Below are 17,685 nucleotides of genomic sequence, written 5' to 3'. Positions count from 1 at the left end.
TTTTTTTTAATATTATCCCTTGTATTCATTTTTCCAAATTATCCCCCCCTCCCTCTACTCCCTCCCCCCAATGACAGGCAATCCCATACATTTTACATGTGTTACAATATAACCTAGATACAATACATGTGTGTAAATACCATTTTCTTGTTGAACAATAAGCATTAGATTCCGAAGGTACATGTAACCTGGGCAGACAGATATTAGTGCTAACAATTTACATTCACTTCCCAGTGTTCCTTTTCTGGATGTAGCTTATTCTGTCCATCATTAATCAATTGGAATTGGATTTGTTCTTCTCTATGTTGAAGACATCCACTTCCATCAGAATACATCCTCATACAGTATCATTGTTGAAGTGTATAATGATCTCCTAGTTCTGCTCGTTTCACTTAGCATCAGTTGATGTAAGTCTCTCCAAGCCTCTCTGTATTCCTCCTGCTGGTCATTTCTTACAGAGCAATAATATTCCATAACCTTCATATACCATAATTTACCCAACCATTCTCCAATTGATGGACATCCATTCATATTCCAGTTTCTAGCTACTACAAAAAGAGCTGCCACAAACATTTTGGCACATATAGGTCTCTTTCCGCTCTTTAGTATTTCTTTGGGATATAAGCCCAGTAGTAGCACTGCCGGTCAAAGGGTATGCACAGTTTGATAACAATTTGGGCATAGTTCCAAATTGCTCTCCAGAATGGCTGGATTCTTTCACAACTCCACCAGCAATGTATTAGTGTCCCAGTTTTCCCACATCCCCTCCAACATTCATCATTATTTGTTCCTGTCATCTTAGCCAATCTGACAGGTGTGTAGTGGTATCTCAGAGTGGTCTTAATTTGCATTTCTCTGATCAGTAGTGATTTGGAACACTCTTTCATGTGAGTGGATATGGTTTCAATTTCTTCATCTGAGAATTGTCTGTTCATATCCTTTGACCATTTATCAATTGGAGAATGGTTCAGTTTCTTATAAATTAGGGTCAGTTCTCTATATATTTTAGAAATGAGACCTTTGTCAGAACCTTTGCTTTTAAAAATATTTTCCCAATTTGTTACTTCCCTTCTAATCTTGTTTGCATTAGTATTGTTTGTACAGAAACTTTTTAGTTTGAAGTAATCAAAATCTATTATTTTGTGATCAATAATGATCTCTAGTTCTCCTCTGGTCATAAATTCCTTCCTCCTCCACAGGTCTGAGAGGTAGACTATCCTCTGTTCCTCTAATCTATTTATTATCTCACTCTTTATGCCTAAATCATGGACCCATTTTGATCTTATCTTGGTATATGGGTTAAGTGTGGATCCATATCTAATTTCTGCCATACTAATTTCCAGTTTTCCCAACAGTTTTTTTGAAAATAATGAATTTTTATCCCTAATGTTGGTATCTTTGGGTTTGTCCAGATTAGATTGCTATAGATGTACCCTTTTTTGTCCTTTGTATCTAAACTGTTCCACTGATCTACCGGTCTATTTCTTAGCCAATACCAAATGGTTTTGGTGACTGCTGCTATATAATATAGCTTTAGATCAGGTACACTTAGACCACCTTCCTCTGAGTTTTTTTTCATTAGTTCCCTTGCAATTCTCGACCTTTTATTCTTCCATATGAATTTTGTTGTTATTTTTTCTAGGTCATTAAAATAGTTTCTTGGGAGTCTGATTGGTATAGCACTAAATAAATAGATTAGTTTGGGGAGTATTGTCATCTTTATTATATTCGCTCGGCCTATCCAAGAGCACTGAATGTCTTTCCAATTATTTAAATCTGACTTTATTTTTGTGGCAAGTGTTTTGTAATTTTCCTCATATAATTCCTGACTTTTCTTTGGTAGATGGATTCCCAAATACTTCCTACTCTCACCATTTGTTTGGAATGAAATTTCTCTTTGTATCTCTTGCTATTGCATTTTGTTAGTGATATATAAAAATGCTGAGGATTTATGTGGATTTATTTTGTATCCTGCCACTTTGCTGAAATTTTGAATTATTTCTAGTAGCTTTTTAGCAGAGTCTTTGGGGTTCTCTAAGTATACCATCATGTCATCTGTGAAAAGAGATAGTCTGATTTCCTCATTTCTTACTCTAATTCCTTGAATCTCTTTCTAGGCTCTTATTGCCGAGGCTAGCGTTTCTAGTACTATATTGAATAGTAATGGTGATAGTGGACAACCTTGTTTCACTCCTGATCTTACTGGGAAATGTTGCAGTTTATTTCTATTGCATATTATGCTTACTGACAGTCTTAAATATATGCTCCTGATTATTCTAAGGAATAGTCCATTTATTCCTATACTCTCAAGCGCTTTTAGTAGGAATGGATGTTGGATTTTGTCAAATGCTTTTTTCTGCATCTATTGAGATGATCATATGGTTCTTATTAATTTGATTATTAATATGGTCAATTATATTAATAGTTTTCCTAATATTAAACCAGCCCTGCATTCCTAGAATAAATCCTACTTGATCATAGTGTATTATCCTGGAGATGATTTTCTGAAGTCTTTTTGCTAATATCTTATTTAAGATTTTAGCCTCAATATTCATTAAGGAAATTGGTCTATAGTTTTCTTTCTCAGTTTTCGTTCGACCTGGTTTAGGTATCAGTACCATATCTGTGTCATAAAAGGAGTTTGGTAGGACTCCTTCATCCCCTATTTTTTCAAATAATTTATATAACATTGGGGCTAATTGTTCTTTAAATGTTTGGTAGAATTCACATGTGAATCCATCTGGTCCTGGGGATTTTTTCCTGGGGAAGTGATTAATAGCTTGTTCTATTTCTTTTTCTGGAATGGGACTATTTAAGCAATTTATCTCCTCCCCTGTTAATCTAGGAAGCCTATATTTTTGGAGAAAGTCATCCATTTCCCTTAAGTTATCAGATTTATTGGCATAAAGTTGGACAAAGTAACTCCTTATTATTTCTCTAATTTCCTCTTCATTGGTGGAAAGATCCCCCTTTTCATTTGTAAGACTAACAATTTGATTTTCCTCTTTCTTTTTTCTGATCAGATTTACCAAAGGTTTATCTATTTTATTGACTTTTTCATAAAACCAACTCTTGGTTTTATTTATTAATTCAATAGTTTTTTTTACTTTCAATATTGTTGATTTCTCCTTTTAATTTTTTTTATTTCAAGTTTAATTTTTGGTTGGGGGTTTATATTTTGGTCTTTTTCTAGCTTTTTAAGTTGCAAGCCCAATTTGTTAATCTTCTCTTTCTCTATTTTCTTCAAATAAGCCTCTAAAGATATAAAATTTCCCCTTATTACCGCTTTAGCTGCATCCCACAGATTTTGGTATGATGTCTCATCATTGTCATTATCTTGGGTGAAATTATTAATTGTTTCTATAATTTGCTGTTTCACCCAGTCATTCTTTAAGATGAGATTGTTCATTTTCCAATTACTTTTTGGTCTATTTACCCCTAACTTCTTACTGAATGTAGCTTTTATTGCATTGTGATCTGAGAAGAAGGCATTTATTATTTCTGCCTTCCTACATTTAATTTTGAGATCTTTATGTCCTAATATATGGTCTATTTTTGTATACGATCCATGAACTGCTGAGAAGAAAGTATATTCCTTTCTATTGCCATTCAGTTTTCTCCAAAGGTCTATCATACCTAGTTTTTCTAATGTTCTATTTACTTTTTTTAAATTTCTTTCTTGTTTGTTTTGTGGTTTGATTTATCTAAATCTGAGAGTGCAAGGTTGAGATCTCCCACTATTATAGTTTTACTGTCTATTTCTTCTTGCAATTCTCTTAACTTTTCCTTTAGAAAGTTAGATGCTATACCACTTGGTGCATAAATGTTTAGAATTGATATGGCTTCATTATTAATGCTACCTTTCAGCATGATATAGTTTCCTTCCTTATCTTTTTTAACTAGATCTACTTCTGCTTTTGCTTTATCTGAGATAAGGATAGCTACCCCTGCTTTTTTGGCTTTACCTGAAGCATAATAGGTTCTGTTCCAACCTTTTACCTTTACTCTGTATGTATCTCCCTGCTTTAAGTGTGTTTCCTGCAGACACCATATTGTAGAGTTCTGATTTTTGATCCAATCTGCTATCTGTCTTAGTGCCTGAGCTAAGAGAGAGCTCTGGGAGAGAGTTCCCCACCCCCTCCCTGGAAGTGCCTCAGAGATGACTAGCACTGCTGTGCCTTGAGGGCGTTGTGTTCTAGCTGCTTCACTGAGGTTTGAGACCTAACAGTAAAGGCGACTCAAAGCCTAGCCTATGCCTCCCAGTGGGGCATGGATGTCAGCAGCAGGTGATGTGAAAAACTTCTGTGCTCAAACTGGAAGTGTCTGCCAGAAACCGTGGTCACTAGTTCAAAGTTTCCGCTTCTCTGGGACTTTCGGAGCTGAGTTCCACACCCTTCAGCTGAGCTAGGCAGTGTGTGTTGCCTTGGGCTGTATCCACCCACTTCTCAATCTTTTAACTAGTCTCAGGTGGGAGCTAGGGGCCACCTCCCCCCCCTGCAGAGATCTGCTGAGTCACCCCCAGGATCCGGGAAAATCTAATCTATCTGAATTTTTAAAGGAGTTTGGATTTCTCTTCTGAACTGCTATATTATAAGCAGAGAAGAGCTAACAGCCTGTGCCAGATTCCTTTATCTCAGTGGCTTCTCTGATCCCAGAACCCTTCCCAGCGCGATCAGTGCAGTATGCTAGCACCCAGCCTTCTGTGCTGGCCTCTCTTCTTCCTCCCCTGGGAACTGACCTTTTCTGTTGAAACTCCAGATTCTCTTCAGCTGGTAAGTTGTGCTTCCAGTCCTTGTGGTATCTATCAGTCCAGCGCTATTTCTGAGGCTGATTTATCTAATTGGTTGTGAGGGAGTAAGGACCTTCATAGAGTATTGTGTTTCTCCTCAGCCATCTTGGCTCCGCCCCTAATTGAAGGTATTCTTCCATTTCATTTAAATTATCAAATTTATTGGCATAAAGTTGAGCAAAGTAGCTCCTAACTATTGTTCTAATTTCCTCTTCATTAGTGGTGAGTTCTCCCTTTTTATTTTCAAGACTAACAATTTACTTTTTCTCTTTCCTTTTTTTCACTTTTAATTTTATTAATCTCACCTTTTATTTTTAGAATTTCAAGTTTCCTGTTTTTCTGGGGGTTTTTAATTGCCTCCTTTTCTAGCAATTTTAGTTGTAAGCCCAATTCGTTGATGCTCTCTATTTTATGCAAGTAGGCCTCTAGAGATATAAAACTTCCTCTTATTACTGGTTTGGCTGTATGCCACAAATTTTGGTATGATGTCTCATTATTGTCATTTTCTTGGGTGAAGTTATTAATTATGTCTGTGATTTGCTGTTTTATCCAATCATTCCTTAGTATAAGATTATTTAGTTTCCAATTATTTTTTAGTCCATTTTCCCCTGGCTTTTTATTAAATGTAATTTTAATTGCTTTGTGGTCTGAAAAGGATGCATTTACTATTTCTGCCTTACTGCATTTGATTTTGAGGTTTTTATGTCCTAGTATATGATCAGTTTTTGTATAGGTTCCATGAACTGCTGAGAAGAAAGTATACTCCTTTCTGTCTCCATTTAGTTTTTGCCAAAGATCTATCATATCAAACTCTTCTAGTATTCTATTTACCTCTTTGACTTCTTTCTTATTTATTTTGTGGTTTGATTTATCTAATTCTGAGAGTGCAAGGTTGAGATCTCCCACTATTATAATTTTGCTGTTTATTTGGTTTTGTAGCTCTCTTAATTTCTCTTTTAAGAATTTAGTTGCTGTACCACTTGGTGCATATATGATTAATATTGATACTGCTTCATTATTGATGCTACCCTTTAGCGGGATATAATGCCCTTCCTTATCTCTTTTAATTAGATCAATTTTTGTTTTTGCTTCATCTAAGATGAGGATGGCTACTCTTTCTTTTTTTGGCTTTACCTGAAACATAGTAGATTCTGCTCTACCCTTCTACTTTTATTCTGAATGTATCACCTTCTTTCAGGTGTGTTTCCTGTAAACAAGGTATAGTAGGATTCTGAATTTTAATCCAGTCTGCTGACTGCTTCCTCTTTATGAGGGAGTTTACCCCATTCACATTTATGGTTAGAATGACTAATTCTATATAGTTTGCCACTTTGTTAACCCCTGCTTATGCTTTTCTCCTTTCCTTCCCTCTTACCCAGTATTAAACTTGTGAATACCACTTGCTTTTCACAGCCCTCCCTTTTTAGTATCCTTTCCCCACCTTAAAGTTGCTCTTCTTGTTTACCCCTTTTTCTCACAATTTCTGTATTGCCTTCCCCTTAGCTTTCTCCTTCCTTCTCACTTTTCAATGAAGTGTAAGAAGTTTCACCATAAATCGAATATGTCTATTGACACACACTATGTTCATCTCCCTCCTTTCTTTCTCTCAGATATAATAGGTTACCTTTGCCTCTTCATGAGATGTAGTACCACCACTTTACCCTTTTTTGTGATATGATTTCCTTTCTACCTCAAGTTTCTAGGACAAATTATACATGTGTTCTTTACATATCTTTATGGCAGAAATATAGTTTTCAAGATTTCTTTTCACCTTTTTAGAAATATCTTGAGTTCTGTATTTGAAGATCAAACATTTTGTGTAGGTGTATTTTTTTCATCAAGAATAGATGCCATTAATTTTGTTAAATGTCCATCTAATTCCCTGGAAAACAATGATCATTTTTGCTGGGTAAGTTATTATTGGCTGCATACCAAGTTCCTTAGCCTTTTGGAATATCATGTCCCAGGCCCTTCGTTCTTTTAATGTGCTTGCTGCTAGATTCTGGGTTATCCTTATTGTGGCTCCTCCATATCAGAATTGCTTTTTTCTAGCAGCTTCCAGTATTTTTTTCCTTTGTGTGATGGTTCTTAAACTTGGCCAATATATTTTTTGGCATTTTGATTTTAGGGTCCCTTTCAGTAGGTGATTGATTAATTTTTTCAATGTACTTACACCTTCTCTGCTGCTCCTGGTTTGCTGCCAAGAAGGAGTATCCATTCTGAGGTAAAAGTCTTTTTGTAGAAATGGAAGATATCATACCCCTCCCCACTCTGGTCTGCAGTGTGACCTGCCTATCTTGCTCTGGCTTCCTGTCCTCAGTCTGTGCCCAGTCTGTTCAACCCTCCCCGAGCAAACATCGACCTTCTCTGGTGAATTTCAAAGATGTCTTCTGTTGGTGATTATTTGTGGGGTTTCTTTTCCTGTCAAGCATTAACTCTGAGACTTGTCATGAAGTAATTCCTGAGAGAAAAAGTGGAGCTCAAGCAGCTGTCTGCCTCCATGCCGCATCTTCATGGCTTGATTTCTTATAAATTAGAGTCAATTCTCTATATATTTTGGAAATGAGGCCTTTATCAGAACCTATGACTGTAAACATCTTGTCCCAGTTTATTGCTTCCCTTCTAATCTTATCTGCATTAGTTTTGTTTATACAAAAACTTTTCAATTTTATATAATCAAAATTTTCTATTTTGTGATCAATAATGATCTCTAGTTCTTCTTTGGTCATAAATTCCTTCCTCTTCCACAGTTCTGAGAGATAAACTATCCTATATTCCTCTAATTTATTTATAAGCTCATTCTTTATGCTTAGATCATGAACCCATTTTGACCTTTTCTTGGTGTATGGTGTTAAGTGTGGGTCAATGCCTAGTTTCTGCCATACCAATTTACAATTTCCCCAGCAATTTTTGTCAAACATTGAATTCTTATCCCAAAAGTTGGCATCTTTGGGTTTGTCAAACAATAAATTATTAAAGTTATTGACTGTCTTATCCTTTGAACTCTAACTTATTCTACTGATCAACTAGTCTGTTTTGTAACCAATAACAAATGGATTTGGTAAGGATTCTGTTTTTTTAATCCCTCTCTGTTTGCCCCAGGGATAGATACAGTTCCAAGAGATACAAATATAATTTTCCCATCTAGCAATGGAAGTTTAACCTTTAAATAATATGTATTTTTCCCCTGTTTATCTTTCTATGCTTCTCTTGAGTCCTATATTTGTAGATTTTTGTTTTGTTTTGTTTTGTTCTGGTTTTTCCAATAGAAATGATTGAAAGTCTCTTACTTCATTGAAGCTCAATTGCCTCCCCTGAATGATAATGCTGAATCTTGCTAGGTAGTTAATTCTTGGTTGTAAACCCACTTACTTTGCCTTCTGGAATATGGTATTCCGAATTCTCCAATCCTTTATTGTGATAGCTGCCAGATCCTGGGTACTTCTAGCTGTTGTCTCTTGATATTTGAATTGTTTTTGTCTGGTACCTTGTAATATTTTTGCTTGAGTTGTAGTTTTGGAGTTTCACAATTATGTTTCTTGGGATTTTAATTGTGAGATCTCTTTCCTAAATCAATAAGTATTTCTACCTTTCTTTCTAGAATATTGGGACAATTTTCCTTAATTTTCTCTTTTAGAATGCTGTCAAGGCTGTTTTATCATGGACTTCAGGTAGGCCTATAATTTTTAAATTGTCTCTTATGGATGTATTTTCTGGGTCAGTTTTTTTTTTTTTTTTTTTTTTCATTCTCTTTAGTTTCTATGACTGATTTTTGTTGTCTCACAAAGAGAGACTTAGCTTCTTTTGCCCTATTCTAGTTTTTAATATATGATTTTCTTCAGTTAGGTTTTGTATCTTTTTCCATTTGATTAATTCTATTGTTTAAGGAGTTGTTTTCCTCAGACAACTTATTTCTTTCCTTTTGCAAGCTGTTGACCCTCTCATGCATACCTCTAATTTTCTTTCTTACTTTTTCTTCTATTACTCTTATTTTCATTTTAAAGTCTTTTATGAACACTTCCAAGAAGCTTCTTTGGGCTTGAGACCAATTTATATCATTCTTTGGGATTTCCTCTGAAAATTCTGTCCTCATCTTAGTTTGTGTTTTATTCTGTCCTGTCACCATAATGGCTTTCTATGGTCAATGTTCTTTTCTGTCTCTTTTTCATATTCTATCCTTTTCTTTTGGTACTTCCTCCTTTTTTTTTTTTTTTTCTTTTTTTTTTATTATTATTTTTACTTTTAAGGTAGAACTCTGATTCTGGAGTAAATAAGAAGCTATGCCATGCTTCCCATACATCTCTGAATCTTGGCTTTGAGAACAAGGAACGCTTGTTTTTGTACAGATAGCTTTGCCTGCTCTCTTTAGGAAACAGCTTGGTTTCTCAGAGTTTGCCCTCTGAGCTGGAACTGGAATCTGTCCCACTGATTTGCTCCTCTATTGAAACAGGACTGATGGTCTTAAATGCTGATTTGTTGTGATTAAGATCCTATCACTAGCTTTTCCTGAGTCTATCTGACCTGGGTTGAATATCCTTTTCACCACAGTGAGACTGAACTTTCTTAAAGTTTTTTTCAACCTGTCTATCTTTACCTGGAGAGTGATTTAATTCTATCAGACTTTGTTCAGAGGCACGGTTTCATGTATTTTTTGATGGAAACTGGATGAGCTCAAGCAGTTTTCTGACCACTCATCCATTTTCCAAAATACTTTAAATTAACATCTCAGATCAAATTTTTGCAGTGCCAGAGCTGACAAACAGTTGGATTAAGACAATTTGCCCAGCTCAGAAACCTTAAGAGGCTAACAAAAGTCTGTGACACCAGGATGGAGGCACTTTTCAGTAGCAGCAGCTTCGAGGGCTCTCAGGCCAGAGTCAGTGATTCAGAAAACTCTTCAGAAACAGATTACAGGGATCTTTTACTGGCACTGGATGCAGCTATACCTAGTGTGTACTGGTAATTGTTTATTTCTGTATATCTCTTTCTCTTTTTCTTGCATATATATATATATATATATATATATATATATATATATATATATATGTGTGTGTGTGTGTGTGTGTGTGTGTGTGTGTATGTGTGTGTGTTTGTGTGTGTGTTTGTATGTATGTGTATATATATACATATATGTATATATATATATATATATACAATAAGCATATATTTACGTGTAAAATCATCTGTAAATGTGCATGTGTGTATATATCCATATGTGCTCTCTCACAAAAACATATATATGCAGAAAATTTCATGTGAGTGTGTATATGTGCGTATGTGTTTGTCTGTGTGTACATACTTGGTTCTGTAAAAGTTTTAATTTATCCAATAAGTAAATAACAGGTAAAGGCTATAGGGTAAAAAAAAAATGATAAAAGGGAGAATATACTAAGGATAGTGATCAAATGCAAATTGCACTTTTGAGAAAGAACAAGATAAAAAGAGACAGTAAAAAACAGAAGAAAATATGATGGAGAAAAAAACATAGTTACTAAACATAATTATGAAAGTGAAAAGTTGAGTTTGTCCATCAAATGAAAACAGAATTGATTAGAAATGAAAATTCCAAAATGAATTGTTTATAAGACAGACATTTTTAAAAAAAGATAAAGTTATATTTGAATTTTTGTGCAGAATCTAACATGCTTTCAGTTTAAATAAAAAGGAGAGGTAGAAATCATGTTCTCAGGAAAAGCAAACAAAATATATAAACATAACTAAAAGAGATAATTGGGGAAAGTATTATAGACAATAAAGTAACACAAATATTTTATAACTTTGTCCTCCAATATATGCTGAGTATAGAACTAATTCAAATTTATAAAAATAAAAACATTTTATAATTGATAAATCATCAAATGTTATAACCAGGTAGTTCTCAAAAGAAGAAATCAATGCACTCTATAGTCACCTAAAATCATTTAAATCACTATTGATTAGAGAAAATCAAATTTAAACCACTATGAAGTGCTACCTCATAGCCATCAGAAATAACAAATCATGGAAAGCATGACGGAAAATAGGTGCACTAATATATTGACAGTGGAATGGTCCAACCTTTGGAGAAAATGTTGGAATTGTACCCATTGAAATATCAAACTATATATAGCCTTCGACCCACAAACACTACTAATAGGTTTTTTTTTTTTTTTTTGTTGTTGTTGTTGTTGTTGTTTATAATCATAAATAGAATAAAGGAAAAGGAAACAGACTTATATCTACAAAAATATTCATAGCTGCTCTTCTGGTATCAATTTGAGGATGGCTGAACAAGTTGTGGTATATGACTATGAAAGAGTAAATTGCACTATAACATGATGAAAAGTATTACTTCAGAGTGAAATGCCAAAACATATATAGACTGATGAAAAATGAAGTGAGAACCAGGAAACTAGTGTGTATGGGAATAGAATGTTATAATGATGATAAATTGTGAGAGTTAACTACTCTGGTCAATAAAATGATTTAAGACAATTCCAAAGTAAGTTGGAAAAATGGAATTACATAGGTCTGATGAACTTTGAGAACCAGTTGAGTACAATATTCTCACTATCTTTCTTTTTTTTCCCCCTTTTTAAATATGGTATTGCAAAAATGTGTTTTGCATGATTTCATATATTTCATATATATATTTATATTTATATATATATTTATATATATATAAATATATATATATATATTTATAAATATATATATATATATATATATATATATATATATATATATATATATATATATATATATGTATATGATTATATCATGTTGCTTGCCTTCTCAATCAATAGTGAAAGGTGTGGGACACACACAGAAAGAGAGTTTGAAACTCAAAGTTTAAAAAGAAAAAAATGTCAAAATAAATAAAAAATAAATTCAAATGCCAAAAAAAAAAAGAACTCTTAGAAAGCAATTTGCAATTCTCATATTGATTTAACTATTTTACCTCATGATAACTGATACATCATAGGAAATTTCTTCATTCTACCCACTGAGATTACCTTCCATCCATCCATTTGTAAATCCCTATACATGTGTACCTCAAACTCTAACTCTAATCTATCATCTACCTACCTATTTATCTATGTGGATGTATATTTTCTCTTTACCTTTCTATACATACACACACACACAGAGATGTTTGCATACTGTTCTCTATGTTAAAATATGAGGCCCTTGAGGGCAAAGATTCTATTATTCCTTTTTTATCCTCAGAATTTAGTACAAAACTTGGCACATATTCAGTACTGAATAAGTATTTCTTGACTAAAATAATAGTTTTTTTTTTTCCCATATTGTCTTTATTGATGCATCAGTTGGCAACAAAATAAAAGCTATTTCTGTGCTCTGGATTTTGGTTCTTAGCCGATTCAAGTATCAACCTCCTTACATTTATTTTCACTATGCATCATCTCAGTGGATATACCTTTTCCCCTCCTTCTGTCCCATACTTTTAAAATTACCCTTTCTACTTCTAGCTCTAACCCAGTAATAAAATCAATACTACATTGATTCTGTAAGGCACCTCAATTAATTGACTAATGATTCACTCACCAATTCTCTGACTTCCCAAGTAAAAATTCCCTACTTAGGGTAACCCTACATAAAGAAATCATAATGTCAAGCCCTCCTAGAGAATGATGTGGTTCTGGGTAGCAGATACTGCATGTGTACTTGCTATCTATATCTTGAAGAATGGCTGCCTTCTATTTTGAAATATCATTTGGAAATTTCTTCAGTAACTATTGAAGAAAGACAGCATTATGAATAATAACTGATAGAGAGTATCTTAAGTTTTAAACTCTACTGGATTTTCTCTTTTGTAACATCTCAAGCAAAGCCCTCATGCATATCAAAATGTGAGTAATTCAAAGATTTAGGCAGCATGGTACAGGGGAACAATAAACTAATTATAAAAATGTGCATGCTTTGAAAAAAACTGTCAAAATGAATAAAGCTTAAGAGAAGGCCAGTATAAAACTCAAGGTGACAATAATTCTACAAGAAATCCCACTGAAGGTAATGGAGTAGCCATTAGATAAGGAAAATAAAGGCAGCACTAAAATGCATGTAAACTGAGATCAATTCACTGGACAGTGAATCATTAGGCTTCACTTTAGCTCTTGCTCTCCCACAAATAAGTTTTGTGATTTTGAAAAATCAATTTCCTCCTCTGGTCCTCAGTTTCTTTACCTGAAAAATAATTCTTTTCTAAGATATTTCCTAGGATTCTTTCTAGAATTCCTTTCAACTAAGTAGTCCATTATATTAAACTGTATATATACACATTAAATTTATGTTTAAAATATGATTGTATTTAAATGGAACTTTTCATTCTTTTTACAAGAAGGATCTTGAGGCATGATATTGAAGTAGTACTGATTTATTAGGTTGCAGGCATCTGGTTACTGTTGAGAATTCATATTTCACTTTGTACCTGAAATAATGATATAGTGCTGGCCAGTATTCTAACTAATATTGTCTAAAGGTTTCTTTTCAGAGTATGCCTTTTTCCCCCCATATAACAAGTGTGGGTTATTTTTTAAAAAGTTAAATAAATCATAAAGAATTTTGTTATCTTCTTGTTTATACTACAGGTTTTCAAGGGACTATATTGAGATGAAGGAAAATATGCACAGACATATACATACATACATATGCATATATATATATATATATATATATATATATATATATATAAAACCTTTTGGATGTAAGTAATCCTGCTGAAAATATTATATAAGATTATGTTTAATCTCCATTTTTTTCTACATTTTTATCTTTTTCTTTCATCAAACTAAATCAATGAATATGACTAGCATTAGGTAATTTTTAAAAAAGCATTAACTAATGCCTGTTTTATTTCTTACTTAGGTTTTTACCTCACCTCAATGAAATGGCTTCTAAACTCTCAACAAGTGCTCATTTTACACAGATTTTTCAAGTTCTAAGAGGTAGTTGAATTGAAATTTAACTGGTAAATAGTCAGGTAACATTTCAAATGCTCTAAAAACAACTCATAGAGCTTAAAATTTTATAGAGTATTTTCTTACAACTCTTCACAATTGAGGTAAGCAAATATCATTATTCCCATTTTAAAAATGAGAACATTAAGGCTCACAAATTAAAATTATTAACCCTGGTCACAGAAAATGTATGTTTGTTCTGGCATTTGAAGCCAAATTCTCTATTAATTCTAAGTTCACTGGTGATGCATTTTTTCTAAGCTATCTCCTATCATATAATATTTGGAATTCCAGTATAACTCACATAACTACTGAATTATTTCATCATCTATTTTTCCTCTCTTCTTTAGTAAAAGACTGTTATTGTTGTTGCTTTTGCTATTGTTGTTGTTCTTGTTGGTATCATTGTGCTTCACTCATTTCAGTCTTGTGTTATACTTTGTAACCCCTTTTGGTGAATTTTCTTAGCAGAGATCATGAAATGGTTTGCCCATTTCCTTCTTCTGTTGATTTACTGAGGAGGAAACTGAGAAAAATGTGGTTAAACGATTTGTACTGGATCATACAGCTAATAATTATCTGAAGCATAGATTTTAATTCCCAAAGATGAATCTTCTTGATTCTAAGACAGTGCTCTATCCACTTTACCATCTACTTGACACATAGTAAAACATAAAATAAACTATCTTAAGTATCAAAAAAAGTTTTTAAGTAATAATTTAATAGAATTGTTTAAATTATTTTTATTGATGATTATTTTAATTATCCTAGATGAATGAGTATATGAAAAATATTACTACATATTAGACATACAAAGTGCTGAGCATATATACATTTACACACATACAAACATACACACAGAAACATAAATAGCTATAGCTAAATGTGTGTATATATCAGCACATTTATGTATATATAAAAACATGCACTCTCTGTCTACATATATACATCATCAATATGCAATATGCGGATGTATTGCACAATGTATATGTATGCATATGCACATAAATATATATGTAAGCATATGTATTTAAGAATATATATATATATATACACATATAGATACATTTATATATATGTGTATATGCATATCTGTGTATATAAATATGTATTTTTATAATGACATAGATAGATATATCTATACATTGATATCAATATCTATGTCTATCTACCTACCAAAAAATGTTCTCAGCTCTAAAGAAGTTTATGTAATAATTGAAGAAGGTAGAACATAAAATGCATCTGGAAAGCCTGGAGAATTGATAAGAGAGTTGAGGAGTTATGCAACTTAAGTGACTTAGAGGACTATTTTTGATCAAGATAGGACAGAAGCTTATCTATCTGATTCCAGATTTCCTGAATCAGAATTCTTATTCTATTGTGAGGAGAATAAAGAGAATGCATAAGTTTGGAAGTTGCCAAATATTGATACATGATTTCCCAGAAAACTGAAAAAACACATAGACATTTTCTTGTGGCCACATCAATACTTTTTGAAAAATCAAGAGGAGGTAACAGAATCTGAGTCAGCAAGGTATTGAGATGACTATAAAAAGCTAATGGTCTGAGACTGCATTAATAGAACCTGATTGTTATGCAACAGATTGGAAATTATCCCAGCAACATGTATTAGTCAAACACTTATGGAAATCATATTTTCATTAAGAGGGAAATCAGTAAACTAAGGAAGTTGAGAGGAATGGTAAAGAAATTTGAAACCATGACATAAGATGAAATGTTAAAAGGAAATGATGTTTCAATGGCAAGAGGGAAAGACGTACCTGCCTTTATTTACAGGTTTACCAGGTAGAAGAACAATTATATATGAGAATAATTAGACTTTTGTTTGCTGCTAAGGCTGGCAAAGCTTTGGGGGGGGGGGGGAAGAAGTGAAAGGGTGAGGATTTTTAATTCTACACAAGTGTAGATTTTCCAAAGTATTGTATAAAGTGATTGTTATGTACTGTAAATTTGCCCACAGATATGGGGAAGAAACACCAGTGTTTGTGGAAAAAGGTGACAGACACAGTGGGGGACTTAGGCAAAAAAAATAAGAGTATCAGAAAAAAATGGGGCTTCTAGTCAGAATCAGTCACAGGGATGCCTTACCTAAACAGTGGGAAGAATTAGATGTCTAATTTGAATAGATACAATACTCAAGGGCAGACAAATGGAAGACATACATTAGGCCAGGTGGACTGAGAGGGATAAAACTCTCTTCATTAGAAACTAGATTGTTATTGGCCAGAATTTTGAACAAGGATTCTTACAAGGTGTTAAGTCAGTAGAATTGATAAAGACAATGGTTATCTAGTTTAGCATGGTGATTAATAGTTCTCTAAGTTCAGCCTGATTGATTTAATCTTACAACAAATAATAGTTTCCTAGTGATATAATGAATGGTTTATACTCAGTTATATAGGTTGTGAGCCTCAGCCTTATTCCTTCAGAGGTAGGGAAGACAAGAGGACTGGATGCTTAAGCACAAGCCCTTTGACTCAGATTCATTAATCCCATCTCACACCCTATAATGGCAGGCCTGTTCTCCTGCATTTTCTCCACTGAAACCAAGACTCCAGAAGGCCTTTAAGAAAGTTAACCAGGCCCCAGGAAAGGAGACAAGACTTTGAAAGAGATAATAAAAGATTTGGTCTTTAACCCCTGCTGGATACTCTTGTGGTGATTACTGAACTGAAACTAAGGCTGCTCCAAGACCTCCAGAAAATGAACCCACCAAGAACATTACACTAGATGTCTCAACTCAAGTCCCAGATTCAGGTTAAAAAGGTCTCTGCATCTTTTCCCTGGCTTTTACTTGAAGGTGTATGTGTGTGTGTATGTGTGTGTGTGTGGTGATAGAGAGTGGGAGACCATGTAGAGTAAAGGGGCAAGAGCAGAGAAAAAGAGTACATTAGTGTAAAGCAAAGTAACATTTTAAAATGCATATTTGTTTCAGAATTCTCTACATAAAGTGAAATTTATGTAAAGTAAGAACTGTATAAATTATACGTGTTTTGTTAAAATCAGAATGATTGTCCTGTTGAGATTAGTGAATTGTATCTCATTAATTAAACCAAAGAAGAACATTAGAAAATTTTTAAATAAAATAATGGTAGCATACACATACACATGGATTTATTATTCAATATCATCCTTATAAACTGGAAGGTAGATGTTATTATTATTCCAATTTAACAGATGAAGAAAGTAAGGGAGAAAATGATTTAAGCGAGCCATTCATAGTCACACAGCTAAAACTAACATCTGTAATAGGATTTGTCTTCTAGACTCCCATAATCTAGTCATTGAGTCACTTGGCTGCCATAGAGAGTATTGGTGAGGTTTTTATTATATCTGATAGAAGGAGAGAACACAAAATCATACTTAAATCAGTAATAGTATTGATGGAGGATGAGAAGTCTAATTCTTATGTTTAACACAAATTAATATACTTAAAATACTATAAATATGAAATGGTATTTGTATTAATTTAAATCCTTATATTTGCGGACTACTGTGAATTCATTAAAACACTATTCATGTGAATTATTTTATTTGATAGTTATAACAACTCTATGTAATAATGTAATATATGTATATGATCATTCCTATTATGCTAAGAATCTTGAAACTCAGTTAAGACAGTAATTTAATGACAAACTTGATTATCTGAATCTTTTTTCTTCAGCATTCCTTTTTTTTTTGTTATTGTTACTCTATTAGACCAAACTATTTTTCTTTTTAATAAGTATTCATTGTGAAAACATTGTGGTTTGTATGATAAAATGAATTTTATTTCATCACTGTGATTTGTTTATATAATTCATGATATATCATAATTATTTATGCTACGGAAACAAAATGCTTTCATGGATTTAAAGCTCCCAGATGGTTTTTGACAAAGTATCCACCAGGCTCTAATGTGCTATCAGTCAT

The sequence above is a fragment of the Sminthopsis crassicaudata genome, chromosome 2 (genome assembly GCF_048593235.1).
Source record: "Sminthopsis crassicaudata isolate SCR6 chromosome 2, ASM4859323v1, whole genome shotgun sequence".
Taxonomy (NCBI): Eukaryota; Metazoa; Chordata; class Mammalia; order Dasyuromorphia; family Dasyuridae; genus Sminthopsis; species Sminthopsis crassicaudata.
Note: the sequence above shows the minus strand (reverse complement) of the source record.